The sequence below is a fragment of the Schistocerca cancellata genome, chromosome 4, assembly GCF_023864275.1.
Source record: "Schistocerca cancellata isolate TAMUIC-IGC-003103 chromosome 4, iqSchCanc2.1, whole genome shotgun sequence".
NCBI classification, from domain to species: domain Eukaryota; kingdom Metazoa; phylum Arthropoda; class Insecta; order Orthoptera; family Acrididae; genus Schistocerca; species Schistocerca cancellata.
Genome location: NC_064629.1, coordinates 125,824,882 through 125,852,118, shown reverse-complemented (window position 1 = coordinate 125,852,118; position 27,237 = coordinate 125,824,882).

The following is a 27,237-nucleotide window of genomic DNA, read 5'->3' as shown; positions in this document are numbered from 1 at the left end:
GCTAAAACGCGTGCCTTTCGGTTTCCTCAAATAATACGGTGTTGGCTCTCCTGCCAACCCACAACAAACACTTCACGCCACTCCTTCCTTACGCTAGTTTTGGCTACGTTTAATTTTTATCTGTGAGGCTTTGGCTACATTTAAATTTGCAGTAAAGCTCTCTTTGCTTTCGCATTGGCTTCCTGAAACGGTTGTCGCACCGCGATGGCACTTTTCCATGCCTCAGAATTTTGCTTGGGACATGTTTGTCTAAAGTGTTATGCACGATGCTCTTGAACTCTGTCCGTTGATGCGCAACGTTGTCAGTGCTGGATATGAAGTTTTCATGAGCACCTCTTGGGTAATCTGAGATCTGTCTCTTATCGTTCTTGTTAAACAAAAAGATCTTCCTGACTTTCTTTGTATATCTATTTGCAGCCGTATTCCGTGATGTTGTAAAAGCCTTATGATCACTTATGCTCCCCTAGCATTTAACACCCTCAAAGTGACTTTTAATGTTTTAGCTTTTAATATCGTAGCTTCACGTCTAAATGTTGGTGGGTCCCCAGTGTTTAGAACCGCCAAGTAGGATTCACTGTCCTGGCTTACTCATAATCCGTCGCATCGCAGCTGTACTTCGGTGCCATATAACTTGTCCATTATCACTGTTTGCATTCCGAAAATTGAACGTCTTCTTACTCGTCGTTAAGGTGTTTTACATTGCTGATTAAGAAAGTTAGCTACGCTGTTAACTGCGAGTCCCAGTATAACGTTAAAATTAGCAAACAAAATGTGGTCCAGCATAAGGGGAATGTCACAGCCTGTCCGGCCGAAGTGGCCGAGCGGTTCTAGGCGCTACAGTCGGGAACCGCGCGACCGCTACGGTCGCAGGTTCGAATCCTGCCTCGGGCATGGATGTTTGTAATGTCCTTAGGTTAGTTAGGTTCAAGTAGTTCTACGTTCTAGGGGACTGATGACCTCAGAAGTTAAGTCCCATAGTGCTCAGAGCCATTTGGACCATTTTTTGGCGCAGCCTGTACTAAACGCTCCAGGCATCCTAGAGTTGCCTCGAGTTCCATTTCAACCAGTTCACGTTCTATTGTAGCAGATACCTCATCAAAATACCTCATACCTCACGTTGAAATTGTATGATGACACCCCCACTACTTGTAATGTCACGACCTCTCCCTTATCATCTGTGATCTTACTCACTAACGTACTAAAACACTTCGCACAATCCATGATGTCTAAACTAACCTGTAGCCAGTGTCTGTATTCAAAGACGGAGACAAACTAGTGTCATGGTGCCATTTGACCCGGAGGTAGCCCGAACGAATCCGCATGGCGGAAGAAATTGTCAACACTTGTTTTTGGCCAACAATGGGAGGAGATATCTGATCACCATTCTTGGCGCTGATATCATGAATTACATTCCAAATACCCCTTTGCACTGTTATGATGGCCCATTCATCGGGCCGGCCGGTGTGGCCCAGCGGATCTAGGCGTTTCAGTCTGGAACCACGCGACCACTACGGTCGCAGGTTCGAATCCTGCCTCGGGCATGGATGTGTGTGATGTCCTTAGGTTAGTTAGGTTTAACTAGTTCTGAGTTCTAGGGGACTGATGACCTCAGAAGTTAAGTCCCATAGTGCTCGGAGCCATTTTGAACCCATTCATCGGATGGGAGCATTCAGCGAGGAGACGTGTTGGCCCTGTTCCAGAGGACCACTCTAATTGGTGTCACCGATTTTAACCAACCCCTTCTCTCTCATGTCATCATCATCATCATCATCATCATCATCATCATCATTATCATTATCTACATATATAGACATATTCCATAAGCCACTGTAGTGTTCATGGCAGAGGGTGAATCATAAAAAACATAACAGTTTCCTTTGCTATTCCATTCGCATATTGGACGAGGGAAAAATGACTGTCTAAATGTACGTGTAGGCGCCCTTGTCTCTCTTATGTTTTTCCCGGGATCCTTATGTGAGATATAGGTTAATGGCGTCATTGCCTTGGAATAAATCTAAGTCATGAGCCCATCTTCGTTAATGATGATTTCACGTATCGTACCATTTCTTATCAGTGCTTAGTATTACCCCTAAATACATTAATCTTGTAATCTGATACTATACCATCCTTTCTCTTTCTTATATGCTGTATCTTACGTTCATCCACATTTAAGGATAACTGCCATTCATTATATACAGCGGAAATGTTCTCCAAGTCTTTCCGCATTTCCTTACCATCGTACAACTACGATAATTTCCTATGCACGACTGCATCACCAGCGAACAATCATACACTGCTCCTGGTCCTACCTGGTACGAGGATAATCCCAAAAGTAAGGTCTCCTATTTTTTTATAAGTACAGAACTCTGTTTGTGTGGTAGTTGGTCGCACTGTTATGAAGAGTGCTTCACGTGTTGTGTGTAAACATGCGCACGCCGCGCTGAGGCGCTCAGTCTTTGCTTGGCAGCCGTTGAGAATAGAGCTACCGTTGGATGTTACCGCCAAGTGTGAATTGCGCGCAGTTATTCGGTTTTTGAACGGAAAGGGCACTGCGCCGACTGAAATCCATCGCCAATTGACGGAAGTGTATGGTGATTCGTGCATGGATGTCAAAAATATTCGTAAGTGGTGTAGAGAGTTTGCAGTTGGTCGGGCCGAAATTCACGACGACGGGACGGGAGACCGTCAATTTCTGAGGAGACAGTGTTGGAGGTTGAGCAAAGCATGCGTGAATATCGAGGTTTCTCGAGGCACCGCTCACAGAATTTAACGGAAACATTGAACTACCGGAAGGTGTGCGCAAGATAGGTGCCAAGCATGCTGACTGAGGACCACATGTGGCGAGTTGATGCTTCCCGCGCATTTCTTCACCGCCTTGCAGCCGAACAGGACAACTTTCTGGGCTCAATTGTCACGGATGACGAAACCTGGGCATACCACTTTATACCTGAGACCAAGCAACAATCACACCAGTGGCGGCATTCTTCTTCGCCAAAGCCGCGGAAATTCAAACAAACACAGTCTGCCGGTAAAGTCATGACAACCGTTTTTTGGGATCGGAAAGGGGTATTGTTGGTCGACTTTATGCCCACTGGGACCACAATTAACGTTGACAGGTACTGTGAGAGTCTGAAAAAACTGAAACGGGCAATTCAGAACCGGAGAAGAGGAATGTTGAGCAAGGGCGTACACAGTCTCCATGACAATGTTCGCCCACACATCGCTCGGCAAACCGTTGCTCTCCTGGAACAGTTTTAGGGGAACACCCACCCACCCTATAGTCCCGACTTAGCGCCCGGTGACTATCATCTGTTCCCTAGGTTAAAAGAACATTTGGCCGGGAAGCGATTCAGCTCCGATGACGTAGTGAAAGAAGAGGTTCATAACTTTCGGAACAGCATGGCGGCGAGCTGGTATCAGATGGGCATACAAAAACTGCCACAGCGTCTACAAAAATGCACCGACAGAAATGGTGATAATGTCGAAAAATAGCTAAATGTTCAAGCTGTAAATTGATGTAAATCACTGTAGAAATAAACAGGTCTGTGTACTTACAAAAAAATAGGAGACCTTACTTTTGGGATTACCCTCGTAAATAGCTCACATACGCTGGTGGAAAAACTTAAGTACGAAAGTGACTTGTACCATACGTAGGAAGAGCTGCTATAGTATTGTACAAAAAGGTAACTAGAAGAGATACGCAATGAGATGAACATCAATGACATGTTTATTCAAAGGCAATAATCACGCTGAAGTCATCGAGATTTATGATGGTCCCCTGGACATTGCAAACGATGGGACATGGTTCTTAACACATCGACATCTATATGACTACTCTGAAATTCACAGTTAAGTACCCGGTAGAGAGTTCATCGTACCATCTTCAAGCTGTTTCTCTATAGTTCAGCTCTCGAACAGCTCACGGGAAAAACGAACATTTACATCTTTATTTTATTCCAAGCAACATTTCTTTCTATGAAGATGGGCGCCAACAAAATATTTTCGCATTCGGACGAGAAAGTTGGTAATTCTAAATTTCGTGAAAACATCCTACCGCAACGATAAACGCCTTAGTTTTAATGATTGCCACCTCATTTCACTTATCATATCCATGACACTCTCTCCCCTATTTCGCGATAAAACAAAACGAGCTGCCTTTCTTTGAATTTTTTCGATGTCCTCCGTCAATCCTATCTGATAAGGATCCCATACTGCACAGCAATATTCTGGCAGAGGACGGAAAATTGTAGTGTAAACAGTCTCTTTAGCAAACCTGTTGGATTTTCTAAGTGTTCTTCCTATAAATGGCACTGTTTGGTTTGCTTTCACCACAACATTAACTACGTGGTCGTTCCAGTGGCCGGCCGATGTGGCCGAGTGATTCTAGGCGCTTCAGTCCAGAACCGCACGACCGCTACGGTCGCAGTTTCGAATCCTGCCTCGGGCATGGACGTGTGTGATGTCCTTAGGTTAGTTAGGTTTAAGTAGTTCTAAGTTCTAGGGGACTGATGACCTTAGATATTATGTGCCATAGTGCTCAGAGCCATTTGAACCATTTTGTCGCTCCAGTGTAAGTCGATCGTAATTGTTATCGTTAAGTTATTAGTTGAATTCACAGCGTTTAGATTTGTGTGATTTGTCGTTAACTGAAATTTAGAGGATTCTTTTTAGCACGTAAGTGGATCACTTCACATTTTTCACTATTTAGAGTCAATTTCTACTTTTCACATCATACAGATATCTTGTCTAAATCCATTCAATTAGTTTTGATCATCTGATGACTTTACAAGACGGTAAATGACTGCATCACCGGCAACCAGTCTAAGAGAGCTACTCTGATTGTCTCCTAAAGTGTTTACATAGATCAGGAACAACGGAGGACCTGTAACACTTTCTTGAGCAACGCCATATATTAATTTTGTTTTACTCGATGACGTTCTGTCACTTACTACGAACTGTGGTCTTTCTGACAGGAAATCACTAATTCAGTCGCACATCTGAGACGATACTCCATTGACACCCAATTTGATTCGAAGTCACTTCTGAGAGACAGTTTCAAAAGCCTTCTGGAAATCTAAAAATATGGAGTCGTCTTGACATCCCCTGTCGATAGCATTCATTACTTCGTGTTTCACAAGAACGATATTTTCTGAACCCGTGATGACTATTTGTCAATAAATCGTTTTCTTCGAGGTCATTCATGATATTCGAAAACAGTATATGTTCCAAAATCATACTGCAAATCGACTTCAGTGAGATGCGTCTCTAATTCAGCGGACTACCCCTATTTCCTTTCTTGTTTATTGGTGTAACCTGTGCAGCTTTCCAGTCTTTAGGTACAGATCTTTCGACGAGCGAGCGGCTGTACAACCGCTAAGTATGGAGCTATTTTATCAGCATACTGCGAAAGGAACCTGACTGGTATACCATCTGGATCAGACGCCTTGTCATTGTTGAGTGACTTAAGCTGCCCGCTACACCGTGGATATCTACGAGGGTCGTTAGAAAAGTCCATGCAAAGACCGAGAGATGGCACCACCGGCGCGTATCGAGTTCATGTTTAGTTAGTAGCATCTTTGGAAAGAGCACACACCAAGTTTCAACCATATTGGTCTATTTCTTTGTGTCTGGCATTCGTGTGAATCAAGGAAGTCGAGTGATTGTCAAAAAATGGACTAAGAAGAATTACGTGTGGTGATTAAACATTACTTTATGAAAGGCAAAACGCCTCAGGAGACTAAAGAGAAGCTTGATAAACATTACGGTGACTCTGCACCTTCGATTAGAACAGTTTATAAGTCTTTTTTCGAAATTTTCGGAGTGGCCATATGGGCACAACTGATGCTGAACGTTCTGGACGCCCTGTGGAGGTTACGACTCCAGAAATCATTTATAAAATCCATGATATGGTGATCGATGACAGAAGAGTTAAGGTGCATGAGATTGCTAGTGCTCTACGCATCTCGAATGAACGGGTACATAATATTTTGCATAAATATTTGGACATGACAAAGCTATCCGCAAGATGGGTTCCGCGATTGCTCACGCTTGACCAGTAACGGAATCGTGTGAAGTGTTCAAGGATGGTTTGCAGCTGTTCAGGAAGAATCCACAGGACTTTAAGCGTCGTTTCGTCACTGTTGATGAATCATGGATGTATTACTATACTCCTGAGACCAAACAATAGTGTATACAATGGGTTACCAAGGGAGAATCTGCACCAAATAAGGCGAAGACCAGTCCTTCGGCCTGAAAGCTTATGGCGACTGTCCTTTGCGATTCGCAAGGGATAATCCTCATCGACTGTCTGTAAAGGGGTAAAACTATTACAGGTGCATATTATTCATCGTTATCGGACTGTTGGAAAACCGAGCTGCAAGAAAAACGCCGGCGATTGGACCGCAAAAAAGTCCTTTTTCATCACGACAATGCACCAGCACACAGCTGAGCAGTTGTGCTCGCAAAATTAATGGAAACAGGATTCCAACTCGTTTCACATCCCCCGTGTTCTCCAGACTTGGCTCCCTCGGACTACTATTTGTTCCCCAATTTGATGAAATGACTGATGGGACAAAGATTTTATTCAAATGAGGAGGTGATTGCAGCAACTAATAATTATTTTGCAGACTTGGACAATTCCTATTATTCGGAAGGGATCAACAAATTAGAACAGCATTGGATGAAGCGTATAAGTCTAAAAGGAGACTACGTCGAAAAATAAAAAAGGTTTACTCCAAACACGTAAGTAGTTTTTATTTTTACACAGGCTTTTCAAACGCCCCTGTTACGTCTAAGTTACTCATGTTAGCAGTTGTTCTTGAATAAAATTCTGGAATATTTACTTAGTCTTCTTTGGTGAAGGAATTTCGGAAAACCGTGATTACAAACTGCCTATTGGCTTCTGTCTCGGGTTCTTCTCCGACGTTCATTAATGATTTTACTGACGTTTCGCCAGCACGAGTAGCTGGCGTTGTCAAAGCTTCACCCTCCATTGCCAGTGGTGAACTGGAGCCGAGCTCGTGGCCGCAGACTATATGTACCTGGCGCACCAACGTCCGAGGGCTTCTCCGCGATCATTTCCGGTGCGGTTCTCCTCTTGCTACCTGTGACGGTCGTTCGCTGCAGTACGGGAAGCCAGAATCCATTTACCTCAAGGCTTTCCTCTTTCTTGTTGAAGCTGTTCGCGTGTTTTTGTATTTCTACAGCTTCTCTGAACAAGCGTGTGTGGTAGTGCTTCTCTACAGCCAGAATTTCCGTGTCGGCGAATTTTATTACGTGGTCGGTCTTACTCATTGCGTGCTCTGCCACGGTCGGTTTCTCCACCTGCCCCAACCTGCAATGTCGCTTATGTTCTTTGATCCTGGTGTTATTGATCGCCCAGTCATTTCAACATAAACTTTTCCGCATGTGCATGGTATACGGTATATATATGTATGGCAGAAAGGCCGTACCCGACATTTCTTTTTCTGATTCCTTACTTCGTCGAGTGTTTGGAATTAAAGCGGAATTAAAGCTGCGAAGACGGGGCGTGTGTCGTGCTCGGGTATCTCAGTTGGTAGAGCACTTGCCCGCGGAAGGCAAAGGTCCCGAGTTCGAGTCTCGGTCTGGCACACAGTTTTAATCTGCCACGAAAGTTTCAATGTTCCTGGATGCTTTACGTGTTCTCACCTCTAGCCATACACGAGCACGTAATACTGTGAACATCTTCGTTTTGGTGTCCCAGGTGTTATGGAGCGGGGAGACATAATGTTGCATGAGCGTACTGACGTCCTAGTCTTCGAACTCGGCATCCTTACCGGTCAACATTATTGTGACACTGTACTCCTCCATGTGCGTCCTATCTGGAGTGCATTCTCCACTGACTTCATTTGTAGGGATAATAACGCACGACCGCATCGAACAGCGCTGGTGGAGGAGCTCTCGGAACGAGAGGATATTCGGCGAATAGACTGGCCTGCCCATTCTCCCGACTTAAATCTCACCGAGTACATGTGGAGCGCATGAAGGGAGGGAGGGGGGGGAGGACATTTTGCAGCTCGTCCACATGCACCAAAGACCATCAAACGCCCTGGTGGAGGAATGTAATGCCCTGCTACAAGAACTCCTTACCAACTTCGTGGCCAGCATGGGAGCACACACTGCCGTCCATGATGATCACACACCCCATTAAGAATCATAAGATATTACCGTACCTGTGTTCTTCTGAATTGCGATGCAATGTTCCTTCGGACATGTATGCATGTCCGAAGGGACAGGTTCAAAAATGATTAAAATGGCTCAAAATGGTTCAAATGGCTCTAAGCACTATGGGACTTAACATCTGAGGTCATCAGTCCCCTAGACTTCGAACTAAGTAAACCTAAGTAACCTAAGGACATCACACACATCCATACCCGAGGCAGGATTCGAACCTGCGACCGTAGCAGCCGCGTGGTTCCGGTTCCGGACTAAAGCGCCTAGAACCGCTCGGCCACACCGAAGGAACAGTTACTGTGGTTACTACAACCGCAGCTGCGAATATAGCTAACCATCAGCTATATAACGGAATGACGACAATGAAAATTGGTGCTGAACCGGGAATCGAACCCCGATTTCCCGCTTATCGCGAGCGCTCGCCTTAAAAAAATGTGTGTGAAATCTTATGGGACTTAACTGCTAAGGTCATCAGTCCCTAAGCTAATTAATTTAAATTATCCTAAGGACAAACACACACACCCGTGCCCGAGGGAGGACTCGAACCTCCGCCAGGACCAGCCGCACAGTCGAAGACTGTAGCGCCTGACAAGCTACGTTGTCCAAGACGCGACGCATACAAGCGACTGCGACGGGTCGCTACGTGACGTCAGAAGTTGCCTGCTGGCGCATGGGCAGTTCGAGTTTGGGATGCGACGCGCGACTGTTGCGGCAGCTGCCGCAGCACTGCACCGGTGAGCAGTGTTGGGATGGAAGTCGGACGACACAAAGACGTACGGCTGCCAGAAAGATGTCGAGCCAGTCAAGGAAAACTGAAATGAGCCACTCACAGGATGTGATGCTCTGTGAGCTGGTCTCGCAACATCCTTGCCTTTACGATTTGAAGAACCCTAAATATAGGGACACTTTGTTCAGAGACAGAATTTGGCTCTACTTCTCTCCATCATGTTAATGACAGACGCAGCTTGGGAAACACGCGCCGATACTGAGAAGTGAAAGTCAAATACAGCTGAGCGACAGATGGCATTCCCATCCATACTTATCGCATGATGCACTGTGAAGCGACAATGCGATACTCACGGGAAGTAATACTCAAACCCAATGTCGCTATGATTTACCTACCACATCATACAAAAAATATAATTGATGGCAAGGCGATATTAAACTAATTTGAACGTTTTTTCGCTCTGTTGAAAAACGTAAATTTTTGACATTTGTTGGTTTTGTTAGGACGTCTACTTCTACTTGGGTATCCTCGTCCAGGTTCAGAAGAAAATGCTAGAGGTGAATAATTTATCCTATTCCCAAGAATGAGAAGAAAATATATTGAAGGCAGCATGTCTTTACTTTTAAGAAACCTACATTTCGTGGCATTTTAAATGAAATTGTCAAGAGCATATGGAGAAATAATAGTAACTCATACCGGAGAAATATATGACATAAAATGGTTTCATTAGGTCCAAATGTGTCAGCGAAACAAAATAAATGCTTTCTCCATCGTGTGATGACCACACGATTCACGTTGCACGTCGACAGAACTGGCGGCTAGTCGCGACGCTCCCGGAGATATATGAGCCCAAATCTCGGAAACGGAGATCGATATCATTCTGATCTCAACTTTAAAAATAATTTCGATACGATAGCTTCTTTTCATCGGCAACGATGTATGGCCTAACGTGAACCATACGCAAAGTAGCCAGCGACCACATTTTCCACTGTACACAATTCAAATTTTATGCAGTAGGTTACTTGTAAATTAAGTATCGGAATAATTGTGACGAATATCGGAAAAATAGGCACCTCATTATCAAGCTGTGGTGCGAAACTGTAAGACACGCAAACATCAATTTTTTGTGCCTTTTACTTTCCTCACAATCGATAGAGAAGTAATATACAGCGAAAAAACACGCAAAACTGGAAGAGATACTTTTCAATTTTTTAAAGTAAAAGGAGAATCTGTATCGAAAAACTAACTCTGGGAGCCGATGTAACTTTGTTCCATTAACATACAGTATTTTTACAGCAAGAAAATCGGAATTCTTATTTTTCTTATGTATCTGAATCCGCCGCCGCCGACCAGAGCTTGTGAAACAGCGACGACTCCTGTCGCGTTGCGGCCTTGTCGCCGTCCGCCAGGGTGGGAAAAGAGGAGGGAGCAGCGTCGTAGTCGCAGCCAACTGTCGCGTCTTGCACAACTGAGCTTTAGATCGCTCAGCTAATCCCGTGCGGCAAGCGCTCGCCTTACCATTTGGCTATCCGTGCACGAATCACGGCCAGACCCAAGCTTCCATGTGTCGTCAACTGTGTATCCACAACCTGTGCTCGTGCGTCTGTTACGTATATTCCCGTACAGGGGAGACATTTCCGGTATGTTCTGACACTTCATTAATAATGGCCAGAACTAAACTTAATTTCCAGTTGACATTTCGTGACAGCAATTACGTCAGATGATCGGCGATGTCGCTGGCCTATAGTTCAAATAAAAAAATAATACTCGTAGCGCGTAACTGGTTATACAAAATTTATTATGACCTCTGAAGGCTATTAATCTTGCATATATAACACCGTTTATATTGGCCGTGCCGCTTATCAGGTAACAGAGCTGTGATCTGGATCAGGATCATCTAAAAAAAGTGCCAAGTTACTCCTCGACGCTGTTTCATACAGTGAGCGCGCGTGTCACAAAGATTTCAGACTGAGGACATCGTGCTCACCAAAGATGCTATCAATTACTGCAGCAGCTTCATGTATCAAGTTCACAGCTTATCGTGAAGATAGAGGTTGAAAAAGCAAGCAGGCACTTGACCTACAACTCTTAAGGCGGTGCCTTAACACATACTATTTGTTTTACGCTGACAGATAAATAAACGAGTACACGGCTTAAATTGTGAGAGTTAAAGCTAATATCGAGCTCTTTTTCTCTTAGTAATTAAAATCTTGTAGATTTCGAGGCAATTAGGGACGAAGTGCAACATATGGCGGGAGTATTAAGGCGTGGATCTCCTGAACAAGCCCCTCCGGTATTCGCCTAAAGAGATTTAGTGAAAATACAGAATACCTTAATCTGAATAGCCAGGAAATTTGAAGAAGAAACATTACCGACTGAAATTCCTTAGAGGAATCTTAAGGAAATGTTGGTAGTAGTCGGCCGGAGTGGCCGAGCGGTTCTAGGCGCTTCAGTCTGGAACCGCGCGACCGCTACGGTCGCAAGTTAGAATCCTGCCTTGGGCTTGGATGTGTGTGATGTCCTTAGGTTAGTTAGGTTTAAGTAGTTTTAAGTTCTAGGGGACTGATGACCTCAGATGTTGAGTCCCATAGTGCTCACAGCCATTTATTTTTGTTGGTAGTAACAAAATAAGTTGCTCACCAACCGACATTCTAGTGACTCTTGTTCACTGATTTTAAGTGTGGGAGTCTTACCCATGGGCCATTAGGGCTAGTAGACCACATAGAGAATGTCCAAAGAAGAGCAGCGCGTTTCGTCACAGATTCGTTGAGTAAGTGCAAACCGTCTCGCAGTGTAAAACCAAGCGCAACGGTAGATGCAACAACAGCGACATTTTGCAGCAAAAAGAGCTTTAGTGATAAAATCCCGAGAGCGAACGGTCCGTAAAGACTCAAGCAAGATATTCCTCGTCACCTCGTGCATCTCGTTAAATGACTATGACACGAACATCAAAGAAGTTCGAAGTCATTGGAAGGTTTATCCACACTCTAAAATGCAACAAGAAAAGGGGAAAATAATTGTGACGCCATAAGTACTATAATAATACAAGTATCCGAAGACCTGAATTGTGTTTCCGGCCGCGGTGGCCGAGGGGTTGTAAGCGCTTCAGTCTGGAACCGCGCGACTGCTACGGTGGCAGGTTCGAATCCTGCCTCGGGTATGGATGTGTGTGATGTCCTTAGGTTAATTAGGTTTAAGTAGTTCTAATTTCTAAGGGACTGATGACCTCAGATGTTAAGTCCCATAGTGCTCAGAGCCATTTGAACCATTTTTTTGAATTGTGTTCCTCCTCATTTCTATGCAGCCCATATGACTTGGGCTAATTTCCTTTTCTAACTTCATTTCGGTACAGTCGCGTAACTATACAAAATTGTTACTGTAAGAGACCACTTGAGAACACTGCACAGTATGGCAGTCAGTCCAGATGCAAATTAATGAAACGAGAAAGCAAATACGACGAAACGCGTTATTTGAGATGACACAGTCTTAAACGCTAGTGTTCTCTAATTTATCGTAATACTTGACACTTCAAAAAGTAGGTTTCTCCTTGAAATAACGTGACGACATTTTTGTACTGGACCGAGACCTGGGATTCACGTTCAGCAATTGTGGTGCCTGTTAATTAAACCAAAAAGATCTTAAATATCATTTCACTCACAAATAACGAAGTGTGAGCATGTTTAAAATTGAAATGACATGGTGTAAAGTTTTATGTTCGATCGGGATTCGAATCTAGAACGTAGTCCCATTGTTAACTACGCACAATCAAAAGTTAGATATCGAATTTTTCACCAGTAGCAAGAAGACAAAGTGAAATGATGAGACGGGAAAGCTTTGCCGTATCGGGATTTGAACTGGGGACCTACCTACGTTGTTTTCTATACTGTCCAGTCATATGAATGTATCCACCTATCAAAAGCCTGAATAACCCTCTCTTGCAGCGCGGACGGCTGCGGGAACTGCAGAAAGAGAGTCAGTGAGGTTCTGGAAGGTACCGACTGGGATGTGAAGCCATTTCGACACCATTGCCGTGGCCAGCAGCATTACGTGTCTCGACTGAGTATCCGTGGCACGTACAGCCTGATCGAGGTAGACCCAGAGATTCTCGATAGTGTTTAAACCTGATGAGTTTGTGACTAGGGGAATACGATAAACTCATCCTTGTGTTTTTTCGAACCACATATGCACACTGCGAGCTGTGTGACAAGTTGCTGCAGGTAGATGCCGAGGAACAACGAGCTGCATGTAGGCGTGGACATGGCCTCCAAGGATAAATGGTTCAAATGGCTCTGAGCACTATGCGACTTAACTTCTGAGGTCATCAGTCGCCTAGAACTTAGAACTACTTAAACCTAACCAACCTAAGGACAGCACACACATCCATGCTCGAGGCAGGATTCGAACCTGCCACCGTAGCGGTCGCTCGGTTCCAGACTGTAGCGCCTAGAACCGCACGGGCACTCCGGCCGGCTCTCCAAGGATAGATGCAGAGTTATGTTGCTCCATTGTGCCTTCCAGCATGGCGAGATTACCCAGAAAACGCCACGAAACCATTGCCGCGACCATAAAGCTCCCTCCTCTGGCCTGGATCCTTCCGATGGTTGTTGCATGGAGTTTGCTCTCAGACCTTTCACGCCATTCACTCCAACACCGATAGAGAATAAACGTGATTTACCTGAAAAGGCCAGCTGTCGCTACTCAATGGACGACCAGTTGCGTTACTAGAGGGCGAATTCCAATCTTCGTCGCGAATGAACAGCAGTCAACATTGGTGCTTGAGCCAGGCGTCTGCTGCAGGGGCGCATACACAGCAACGTTTGCAGAACGGTCCTCGAGCAGACACTGTTGGTATTCCGTTGGTTCATCTGGGCCAGGCTGTTCCAGCTCGTCGTTTTAAAGAACCAAGACGATTGAAGAACGTTAAATGTCCATTACTCATCTGCCTCTCAAATAAACGTAACTTTTCCATGAACTCTTTGATCTGGTCGTTCATGTCAACGATTAGCTGCCCTTTACCCTGCAATGACAGATTTAAATTATTCAGATGCATAGTTATGTCAGCTAGGAACGCCAGGTCTGATATCCATTTTATATCTTTCAGACAACGCATTTTTTCCCCTTTCATTTCGAGAAAAAGGGATGTTTCCTCACGAATGGCAAAGAAAACATCAAGAACTTTTCCCCGACTCAGCCAACGAGCTGTACTGTGGTAAGGTACATCCCCATACTCCGCTTCCATATCTTTCAGGAATCCTTTGAATTGGCGATGATTCATACCTTGACGCCGCACAAAATTCACACACTTCACGACATCTTTCATTATGCCACCTAGCTCTACTGTTTCAGCACACAGTGCCTCTTGGTGAATAAAACAATGAAGAGTCAAAATGTCTTTCCCGAATTTGGCCCTGAGTTTATTTTTCAAACGAGAAGCAAAACCTTGGTGACGATCATTTGTGGTGCACCGTCCGTCGCTACAGAATGGAGCTTATCCCACGGCAAATTCCTATTTTCCACAAACAGCTTCAAAAATGTCACCTCCTGTTGCGGTGTAATCGAGTGGTACCACATCCAAGAGTTCTTCACTTAGTTGCAGCTCCATGTCGACACCACGCACAAAGACTGCAAGCTGAGCACAGTCCGATATGTCGGTGCTTTCGTCAAGCGCTAGCGAAAATGCAACAAAGCTCTCCGCCTTTTTCCTGAGCTGTGTCTCTAAATCCGCTGTCATGTCCAGGATTTGACGAGACATTGTCTGCTTCGACAGGCAAACCCCTTCAATTGCCTGCACCTCCCTTGGAAACAAACATTCCGCAACTGCAACCATGCACGATTTTACGAGTGGTCCCACCGAAAACGGCTTGCCACTCGTCGCAATGATGTGAGCGACCCTGTAGCTTGCTCGAATTGCAGATTCAGTAGTGTTTTCTCCGCTCTCATTCATCTGAAAATTATAAACGCATTACAGAACACGAACTATGTTGCATGTTTTGATACCCTCCGTATTACGAAACCGTTTTTGAACTTACGTCTCCTGGTATGTCGTTCTTAAGCCTGGCTACCAGTTCTCTCCGTGCAACGCCTTCTACCTGATCGTAGTGCGCTGCGTGAAGACGTACACAGGGTGAGTCACCTAACGTTACCGCTGGATATATTTCGTAAACCACATCAAATACTGACGAACCGATTCCACAGACCGAACGTGAGGAGAGGGGCTAGTGTAATTGTTTGATACAAACCATACAAAAATGCACGGAAGTATGTTTTTTAACACAAACCTACGTTTTTTTAAATGGAACCACGTTAGTTTTCTTAGTACATCTGAACATATAAACAAATACGTAGTCAGTGCCTTTTGTTGCATTGTAAAATGTTAATTACATCCGGAGATATTGTAACCTAAAGTTGACGTTTGAGTACCACTCCTCCGCTGTTCGATCGTGTGTATCGGAGAGCACCGATTACGTAGGGATCCAAAGGGAACGGTGATGGACCTTAGGTACAGAAGAGACTGGAACAGCACATTACGTCCACATGCTAACACTTTTTTATAGGTCTTTTTCACTGACGCACATCTACATTACCATGAGGGGTGAGGTACACGTACACACGTGGTTTCCGTTTTCAATTACGGAGTGGAATAGAGCGTGTCCCGACATGTCAGGCCAATAGATGTTCAATGTGGTGGCCATCATTTGCTGCACACAATTGCAATCTCTGGCGTAATGAATGTCGTACACGCCGCAGTACACCTGGTGTAATGTCGCCGCAGGCTGCCACAATACGTTGTTTCATATCCTCTGGGGTTGTAGGCACATCACGGTACACATTCTCCTTTAACGTACCCCACAGAAAGAAGTCCAGAGGTTTAAGATCAGGAGAACGGGCTGGCCAATTTATGCGCCCTCCACGTCCTATGAAACGCCCGTCGAACATCCTGTCAAGGGTCAGCCTAGTGTTAATTGCGGAATGTGCAGGTGCACCATCATGCTGATACCACATACTTCTGTACCCACGGTCCATCACCGTTCCCTTTGGATCCCTACGTAATTCGGTGCTCTCCGATACACACGATCGAACAGCGGAGGAGTGGTACTCAAGCGTCAACTTTAGGTTACAATATCTCCGGATGTAATTAACATTTTACAATGCAACAAACGGCACTGACTACGTATTTGTTTATATGTTCAGATGTGCTAACAAAACCAACGGGGTTCCATTTAAAAAAACGTAGGTTTGTGTTAAAAAACATACTTCCGTGCATTTTTTTATGGTTTGTATTAACCAGTTACGCTAGCCCCTCTCCTCACGTTCGGTCTGTGGAATCGATTCGTCAGTATTTGATGTGGTTTACGAAATATATCCAGCGGTAATGTTAGGTGACTCACCCTGTATAATGTCGTCGTATATTGTACCTCTTCGCAGAATTAAATACTTTATGATATACAATACATTGCGGATGACCATCTCTCTCAATGAATAGAAAGGTATCCTCCAATAGAGGTACAGGGCTCCCGCGGCTAGTCATAGCTGTCATTGAACATGGATTATTGCGTCAGTTGCGGCTGCATGCGTCCAGGGGCAGTGAGTTCGCTTTCCCCCTCCACGCGGCTCCGAGCTGCCGCAGTGAACGCTCCGGCTCCCTGCAGCTCGGTTGGAACAGCCTCGTCTGGGCGGTCAATTGCTCAACAGTTGCACGAATGTTCGCCTGTACATATCTTTGCAGCCGTCGTTCACCCCTTGTCATCTATGGCTCGTGGTGCGCCACCGTTGCTTCGGACAGCACCATTTTGCTGTGCACTCTATTCTTTCACCACGGCGGCACGCGATCAGTTTACAAGCTTAGCCGTTTCGTAAATGCCTCCACCTTTGGCCCGAAAACCAATGATCATGCCCTTTCGGACGTCGGATAAAACGCTCCCTTTCCGCATTACGACAACGAGTGCACTGTTCTCGCACACCCCGACACGCTTCATATGCCCTCCACTGCTAGTGCTGCCACCTGACCTCTGTGAGTGGTTATTGCACGTTAACGTCGAACATTGGCGGTGGTCGCATTAATCTGACTGCACCCTGGAGCTACGAATAGACGCTAAATACTGTCCTTTTTTCCCACCAGTACCAAGATGTGCACATGTCTGAATTGGAAATAACGTGTCGAAAACTCCTGTGCTGACTGAGAGTTGAACACCTGCTCATGTAATTGTCGTTGACTATACACGAAAAGACGTTAAATATCGATTTTTTTCACCAGTAGCAAGGATTCGGGTGGTTCAAGATGAAATTATGTAATGAAAGTTTCTGTCTGAAAGGGAGCCGAAACAGGGACATACTGTTGCTGTCGATAGTGTACGAAAAGACATTAAACATTATAATTATTTCATAACGAGGTCTTATGTAATTATTTTTCACATGTAGGAGACATTTAGAAGTTTTGAATTCCACAAACGAAGAAACGATGGAACTGTTTCGTCCCAAAGTAGTCAAATCCGGCGAAACGGGACATCTGAATTAGAATCCCACTCCAGCACCTATATTTTCTAAATCATAAGTTCACATACAATGGAAAATAAGTCCCCTGCAACAACTACATGACGATTGGATCATTATTAAAATAATATGTCTGGTGAAAGAAAACTTATTGGTGGCAGAGTTTCTGCCACTTCCGTCTCTTGTGACGGCCCACCGTACAGCGACTCTCCTCTACCCGGTAGTAAACTGACGTCATGTTTAAAGTGTGTTTGGAACCACGGTGTAGCCCTTCGCTGTTTAATTGGGGTTACTAGAGGTGAGAGGAAAGGCCTTGCCGCAGTGGCTACACCAGTTCCCGTGAGATTAACCGATGTCGGGCGTGGCCGCCACTTGGATGGGTGACCATCCAGGCCGCCATGCGCTGTTGCCGTTTTTAGGGGTGCACTCAGCCTCGTGATGCCAATTGAGGAGCTACTCGACCGAATAGTAGCGGCTCCGGCCAACGAAAACCATCATAACGACCGGGAGAGTGGTGTGCTGACCACACACCCCTCCTATATGCATCCTCAACTGAGGATGACACGGCGGTCGGATGGTCCAGATGGGCCACTTGTGGCCTGAAGACGGAGTGCTGCTGCTGCTGTGCTGCTTCTAGAGGTGAGGTAGTTGTATTCGTGTTTGCTAAACATGGTTACCTCAAGTGTGAATTGAACCCAGACCCTAAAGATAGAAAACTAGAATTGTTCCAACAGATCATGGAAATATATGTATGGCAGAGTCATGATTTTGTCATAACTAAGAGTGCTCAAAGTTGGATAAGAGTTCTGATTCCCTGGAGGTGGATTACAGCCTGTTCAAAACATTCATTTGCTAATTTGTCTGCATCCCATTCCATAGCTTCCTACGCTAATCAACGCATACTTTCCACTTGATTTTGTTATCACTGAAATAAAATCACACAACAGTCACCTGCACGATCTGGCAACATGGTATGATGAGGAACTTTCTGTTGGAATTGTTACTTTCCACCCGCCACTTGAACCGTTATGGTGTTCTACGTATTTATGGTCTATCGGTAAATGCAAACCTTAGATATCGAGCAGACACTTTTCTTAATTTTTTTTTAAACTACAGCCCACATCTCGTGGTCGTGCGGTAGCGTTCTCGCTTCCCACGCCCGGGTTCCCGGGTTCGATTCCCGGCGGGGTCAGGGATTTTCTCTGCCTCGTGATGGCTGGGTGTTGTGTGCTGTCCTTAGGTTAGTTAGATTTAAGTAGTTCTAAGTTCTAGGGGACTTACGACCACAGCAGTTGAGTCCCATAGTGCTCAGAACCATTTTTAAAACTACATTTCGTCTCATATGTTTGTATAGACAAGGGCGTTACTGGCTTTCCTCGTGCACTATATGACTGATAAATATTGGAGTATATGAACTGCCAGGGCAAAATTTACCTGAAAAAAGTAAACTGGTGCATAAGCTCGTGGGGATTTAGTTTGACGTGTTGTCACAGAGGTTTTTATAAGTATATTTATCAACCGTCATTTTTTATTTTAAGTTCTAGAATTTTTCTTGCTGGTGAATGGTGATACGGACAGATTAGCTATCGAATTTGCTGAACAGACTGTAATCCATTCCCAGGGAGCCATAATTCTGATCCGATTTGAAGGATCTTCAGATACGACAAAATCATAAGCCTGCTATACATATACACTGATCGGTCAAAACGCTACGATCACTCCCCACCGCGATGTTGGATGGCGTGGGCACGTGACACAGTAACCAAAGTGTGTAAGCGGAGTAGACACGGACAGGGACCACCATAGCGAAGAAATGGGCTGAAAATGAGGAAATCCACTGAGATAAGCGACTCTGACAAACGGCAGATTATCATTACACAGAGCATCTAGAAAACGGCGAAGATGGTCGAATGCTCACGTGCTACTGTCGTGAGCATCTACGGAAAGAGGTAGTTTTCTGTCCTTTCCGGGGTTAACTGTGGTGAGCCCCCAAACCATCGGAATGGTTGATTTCAGTGGCCGCCCTCCAACCTCACCATCAGGGTGACTGATTTCGGTGTGTGTTTCCATCCACCCGCCGGAACTCTTGCGCTGGTTGCTACGCGGCTACTGGCGTAATATAAACCACAGTCATTGTAATAAAGTAAAGCGTCCATGAAGTGAAATTGATAGGCGCACCTGCCACGGATACTCACGAAAATCAAACACCCCCATGGTAAGAGGCAAGGTAACTCATCGAACTCAAGCATCCCAGTCGTGAGAGGCGAAAGGATTCACCTATATCAAGCATCCTGCTGGGTACAGAAAAGTATTGCACTACGTCGTTGTTCCTGGATCACGCTAAACGTAGTTTCTAGCCATACATTGAAACGGATAACCATATTGTGCTGTACAATCAAATTTACAACACTAAAGTAAATTTCGAACATCAATACCAACCGTTAGAACATGAAGGTTTACATTACAGTCGTAACTTAAATTAAGAATTAAATGCGTCGTTTCTAAATTGTAAAAACATGCACACTTGATATACGAGGGTTGTCCAGAAAGTAATGCCGAAAACAATGCTAAGAATGCGAAACGTTACGTATGTGTAGTTTGAAGTCTCCTGAGCGAGCGCGCCAAGTTTCCGTCACTTCCGACAGATAGCGTAGCTGCAGGACAATTTCAAAATGGCTTCTGCAGGTGATATACGTCACAAGCAACTTGCCCTCATTGAATTTCTCACTGCAGAAAAATAAACTGTGGGGAATATTCACAAACGTTTGACAAAGTCTATGGAGCACCTGTTGTCGACAGAAGTACAGCTAGTCGCTGGGCATGGAGGGTGAGGTCATCAGAAGGCGGTACGGCGGAGCTCCACGATTTGTAGCGGTCGGGGAGACCATCCACGGCCGTCACACCTGACATGTTGCAGCGAGCTGATGTCATTCGCGAGGACTCGGCAGTTGGCTCTGCATCTGTCAGTGAGTAAAGGAAATCTGAAGGCTGCTGAACACATCACAAAACGGGGTTGGACAGTGTTACCCCATTCACCCTACAGCCCTGACTTATCCCCCTCGGACTTCCACTTGTTTGGGCCGTTAAAGGATGCCATTCGTAGAAGACATTTTGAGGAATATGAGGAGGTGATTTGAAGATAGGGCATACACACCCTTGTTTCACACTGGAGGAAAGCCATACAACCCGATGAAGATTGCGTGGAAAAATAGGGTGTGTAGATAAAACACCATTCTTTCGTGTGTGTAATCTTAATTATGTTCAATAAAGAATTGTTGAAGAAAAAAATGAGGTGCATTACTTTTTGTATATCAATTACAATTTTGTATATATTTTTACCAAAGATGGAAAACAATGGTTTGAGTCAGCCGTACGTATTTTTTGGCGTAGAATCCGAGCATGTAGTAAAAATGAGTGGGGGTGGGGGGAGGGTTTCCATTTGAAAATACAAAGTTGACCCCGCATACGGAGGAGGGGTTGTTAGAAGGTGGCCAGTTCTAGCACAGGCAGATGTCTCCTTTACTAATATCAGCTTTTCACCTTGAACATTTTTTTGTATGATGAGTCGTTTTCGAGATATTTAGTTGTGTATATTATTGTTCTTGGATTGTTGTTGTTGTTGTGGTCTTCAGTCCTGAGACTGATTTGATGCAGCTCTCCATGCTACTCTATCCTGTGCAAGATTCTTCATCTCCCAGTATCTACTGCAACCTACATCCTTCTGAATCTGCTTAGCATATTCATCTCTTGGTCTCCCTCTACAATTTTTACCCTCCACGCTGCCCTCCAATACTAAATTGGTGATCCCTTGATGCCTCAACACATGTCCTACCAACCGATCCCTTCTTCTAGTCAAGTTGTGCCACAAACTTCTCTTCTCCCCAATCCTATTCAATACTTCCTCATTAGTTATGTGATCTACCCATCTAATCTTCAGCATTCTTCTGTAGCACCACATTTCAAAAGCTTCTATTCTCTTCTTGTCCAAACTATTTATCGTCCATGTTTCACTTCCATAAATGGCTACACTCCATACAAATACTTTCAGAAATCACTTCCTGACACTTAAATCTATACTCGATGTTAACAAATTTCTCTTCTTCAGAAACGCTTTCCTTGCCATTGCCAGTCTACATTTTATATCCTCTCGACATCGGCCATCATCAGTTATTTTGCTCCCCAAATAGCAAAACTCCTTTACTACTTTAAGTGTCTCATTTCCTAATCTAATTCCCTCAGCATCACCTGATTTAATTCGACTACATTCCATTATCCTCGTTTTGCTTTTGTTGATGTTCATCTTATACCCTCCTTTCAAGACACTATCCATTCCATTGAACTGCTCTTCCAAGTCCTTTGCTGTCTCTGACAGAATTACAATGTCATCGGCGAACCTCAAAGTTTTTATTACTTCTCCATGGATTTTAATACCTATTCCGAATTTTTCTTTTGTTTCCTTCACTGCTTGCTCAATAAACAGATTGAATAACATCGTGGAGAGACTACAACCTCGTCTCACTCCCTTCCCAACCACTACTTCCCTTTCATGTCCCTCGAGTCTTATAACTGCCATCTGGTTCCTGTACAAATTGTGCCGGCCGGAGTCGCCGTGCGGTTCTAGGCGCTACAGTCTGGAGCCGAGCGACCGCTACTGTCGCAGGTTCGAATCCTGCCTCGGGAATGGATGTGTGTGATGTCCTTAGGTTAGTCAGCTTTAAGTAGTTCTAAGTTCTAGGGGACTGATGACCTCAGACGGTTCAAATGGCTCTGAGCACTATGGGACTTAACATCTGTGGTCATCAGTCCCCTAGAACTTAGAAATACTTAAACCTAACTAACCTAAGGACATCACACACATCCATGCCCGAGGCAGGATTCGAACCTGCGACCGCAGCGGTCACGCGGTTCCAGACTGAAGCGCCTAGAACCGCACGACCACACCGGCCGGCCTGACCTCAGATGTTAAGTGTGGTGTCACCGCCAGACACCACACTTGCTAGGTGGTAGCATTTAAATCGGCCGCTGTCCGCTAGTATACGACGGACCCACGTGTCGCCACTGTCAGTAATTGCAGACCGAGCGCCACCACAAGGCAGGTCTAAAGAGACGTACTAGCACTCGCCCCAGTTGTACGGACGACTTTGCTAGCGACTACACTGACGAAGCCTTTCTGTCATTTGCCGAGAGATAGTTAAAATAGCCTTCATAGTGCTCAGAGCCATTTGAACCATTTTTTGTGTTGCATAATATGAGTCAGATTCTTCCACTCGATCAGGTGTGAAAATACTGTACGTGCTCTAGCAGCGTGAGTTTACGATCCTATAAATCTTTCCTCAGAGGTATTGTTCCAACGAACGTAATCGTTACCTCTCCTTCCAGCTGTCACTTCGACACTGCCAGCGGAGTACTTAGAATGCGCTAAACTTTTGCAGAGATAGCTTATCACGGGGAGATAACGAATGTTTACTTCTCCCACTCTAATCTATTTGCACGTGGTAGGCACGCCAGTTGCTCTTTCGCTGATCGAGTGCCTCCGTTCCGCATCAGCTTCAGTCTCTCCGCCCGCGTCACCGCAGTATCAAGCAGCGGAGTGAAGTGCGACTTCCAGCTGCGTGTCAACGAGAAACGTGTGCTAGTCTGCAGTGCACGCGACAGTAAGATTGTGTGTCAGCTACAGCTGCTGCATCTCCTGGTGTTCAATTGCCCTGCAGCGTGGCTCTTGTTGGCGAGTGCTATTGTTTGCGGATAATCCGTCCCTGGCTGTTCCACGTGTACGAAGCATCAGACGGTCCAGCGAGCAGAGCGCCGCGCTGCTTCACAACGTGGAAGTGTGCCATCAGCTGTCCGTCCGATGCCGCCGAGCGTTTCCCGTCAGGAGGACGGCTTCAGCGAATTGTGTTCCCGGAAGCAAGGTAAGGTACGTCGTGCTATTTCTGCTACAGCAAAAACAAAGATACACATAAGCTAAGTGTTTCAAGTGTAAGAAAATTACTTTTTCATTGGAAAGTTGCAGTAAAATATTAGCACCATTTCTACTTTTATGAGAAAATTTTTGTTAGCCTTTGCCGTGGCTGTTATCGATATCGGATGGAACAACAAGTTTACTGTCACTAGTTATTTCCACGACGTGTTTCGCAGGTTTAAGCCTCCATCATCAAATGGGTGTATTTGGATTAAGGGGGGTAGAACATCAAACGGCCCGACTTGGAGCAGGAGAGGCATCACAGGACATTTTAATTTCCAGTGTCTTACTTTTACAAATAAATTCATAAAACTTTGTCAGCATCGCCAGGAAGGATTCAGGATTCGCACTCATTGCAGTGGAAGTTCGAAAACATAGCAAAATATTTTTTTTACGTGTGAAATTTCATCATTTTTTCACTTACTAATGGCTGCATTTGTTGCTATAGGTACACTTTTCTTCATAAGTTAGAGAGATTCTTCGATGAATTTTGCACAGCATACATACCATACTTACAGGTGTATGAAACTCTAGAATTTATTTAATTTATGAAAAAACGAATGATCTGTTGTATTTTAAACTTCATGTTTAGAAAAAACACAAATTTTGTAGTTAATTACCTCAATTTTTACCACAAGTTTTAATAGTTTTGGAAAATTCTAGGGTTTCATACACCTTTAAGTATGGTTTGTGTGCTGTGCAAAATTCATCGAACCATCTCTCTTACTTATGAAGAAAAGTGTACCTACAGCAACAAATGCTGCCATTAGTAAGTGAAAAAAATGATGAAACTTCACATGTAAAAAAAATTACTTCGTTACGTTTTCGAACTTCCACTGCTATGAGTGTGAATTCTGAATCCTTCCTGGTCATGCTGACGAAGTTTAATGAATTTATTTGTAAAAGTATAGACAGTGGAAATTAAAATGTCCTGTGGAGCCTCTCCTGCTCGAAGTCGGCCCGTTTGACGTCCTCCCCCCCCTTAATATGGAATGTACGTATTGTGTTTTCACTTGGGAATAACCTGTGGCACTGCCTAGTAGAGAAAAACACTATTTCATTACATGGCTTCCAGTCTTGTGGAGGTCTCTGAAAGAATGAACGAAAGTGTAAATGTGGAAGTAAAATAAAAGTAAGACTAAAAATACTTCCATTATTCACAGGCTCCTTTTCCTGTCGCGTTACATAATATACACCAGTGCACTTTGTAAACACTGAAGGGACCAAACGTGCAGTTTAGAATCTAATAAGTGAAAAGGAAGATGTAGAAAACCAAAACAAAATTTTCGAGCAAGTCTCAAAACATGGTAGAGATCTGTGGTTGCGTAGATGAATAGAAATTTAAGTGTAAATATCTCCAGTGGTCACAGATTTATATTTTTGATGTCATTTCTTTTCCAGTCTTCCATTAGCTGCGTGTGTGTATGCGTAACTGGAGTATCTACGGTCTTGGACCAGTATGCATAAACTGTTCGACTGTGTTTATAGAACAGAATAAGCGCAGCTAATGGTTGAAGCAGTAGTGAGAAATTAAGTAAACTTAATGTTTCCGCAAGGATATCTGTGTTTACAAAAGCATAAATTTTGGATAGGCACAACAAATTGAAATTTCGGAAGCGATTACCGTTTTGACTGTTTCATATCGCCTTTCAGTCCACTCCGTTTTAATCTATCGGAATTTGGACTAGCTCGTCTGTGACATTACCTATAAATACTCGCATTTTTATTGTCTTTTATTTACTGTTTTAAGGAGTCTCCTATACTTCCATGTAAAGTTATCTGTAGTTTTGATGCATTTTGTGAATTTTGAGGACAGAGAAGATGAAATCAGTATCGCACAAGCCACCTTACTGTGTGTGTGGGATGGTACATCTCATACCAACATCGTTTCCCCCTTTTGTCCCATTCGCACTAAAAGAACGTCTTTCAAGCAAAGCTCCACAAGATCTCGAATTTCGCCGATTTTATTGTTATGGTCGTTTCGCAAGATGTGTATGGAAGGAAGTATTGTGTTGCTTAACTGTTCTCGGAACGTACGGTCTCCAAGTCGTAACAGTAAACCTTACCGTGACGCATAATGTCCTCTAACGGCAGCTGTCACTGTGCATCTCCGTGACACTTTCGCGCTTCCTAAACAAACCCGCAACGGAACCTGCTGCTATTCTCTACATCCTCTCTGCTCATCTTAACTCGTACAAGACTGTTGGGAAATGCTCAATAATCGGTCCAACTGTGGTTTTGTCAGCTGAGCCATTCTTGCGCGAATTACATTTCTTAGGATTCGGGCAATGAATCACAACACAGAACCTGTTTTTCTTTCGACTTTTCACGTGTTCAGTCCACATTAAGTCGCACCACAACATATCCTCCGATATGTTTTACGCATGTTAGTGTTTCTCACGACTGATCGTCAATTTTGTAATCGAATAATGACGGGTGTTTCTGCGTACTTAAGTGTCATTCGTACCTATTAATGTACGTAACTCCTTAGAACATGTAGCAGTGAAAGATTTAATATTTACTTTTGTAAATCGTAATCTCTTTAAGTTGAGACAAAAAGTTTTCGATTGTCTTTAGCGGGTGACAGCGATGTGGTGTTGCAAAATAACTTACACTACTGGCCATTAAAATTGCTACACTAAGAAGAAATGCAGATGATAAACGGGTATTCATTGGACAAATATATTATACTAGAACTGACATGTGATTACATTTTCACGTAATTTGGGTGGTTACATTTTCACGTAATTTGGGTGCATAGATCCTGAGAAATCAGTACCCAGAACAACCACCTCTGGCCGTAATAACGGCCTTGATACGCATGGGCATTGAGTCAAACAGAGCTTGGATGGCGTGTACAAGCACAGCCGCCCATGCAGCTCCAACACGATACCACAGTTCATCAAGAGTAGTGACTGGCGTATTGTGACGAGCCAGTTGCTCGGCCCCATTGACCAGACGTTTTCAATTGGGGAGAGATCTGGAGAATGTGCTGGCCAGGGCAGCAGTCGAACATTTTCTGTATCCAGGAAGACCAGTACAGGACCTGTAACATGCGGTCGTGCATTGTCCTGCTGAAATGTAGGGTTTCGCAGGGATCGAATGAAGGGTAGAGTCACGGGTCGTAACACATCTGAAATGTAACGTCCACTGTTCAAAGTGCCTTCAGTGCGAACAAGAGGTGACCGAGACTTGTAACCAGTGGCACCCCATACCATCACGCCGGGTGATACGCCAGTATGGCGATGACGAATACACGCTTCCAATGTGCGTTCACCGCGATGTCGCCAAACATGAATGCGACCATCATGGCCGGCCAGGGTGGCCGAGCGGTTCTAGGCGCTACAGTCTGGAACCGCGCAACCGCTACGGTCGCAGGTTCGAATCCTGCCTCGGGCATGGATGTGTGTGATGTCCTTAGGTTAGTTAGGTTTAAGTAGTTCTAAGTTCTAGGGGACTGATGACCTCAGAAGTTAAGTCCCATAGCGCTCAGAGCCATTTGAACCATTTGCGACCATCATGATGCTGTAAACAGAACCCGGATTCATCCGAAAAAATGACGTTTTGCCATTCGTGCACCCAGGTTCGTCGCTGAGTACACCATCGCAGGCGCTCCTGTCTGTGATGCAGCGTCAAGGGTAAACGCAGCAATGGTCTCTGAGCTGATAGTCCATGCTGCTGCAAACGTCGTCGAACTGTACGTGCAGATGGTTGTTGTCTTGCAAACGTCCCCATCTGTTGACTCAGGGATCGAGACGTGGCTGCACGATCCGTTACAGCCATGCGGATTAAGATGCGTCATCTCGACTGCTAGTGATACGAGGCCGTTGGGATCCAGCACGGCGTTCCGTATTACCCTCCTGAA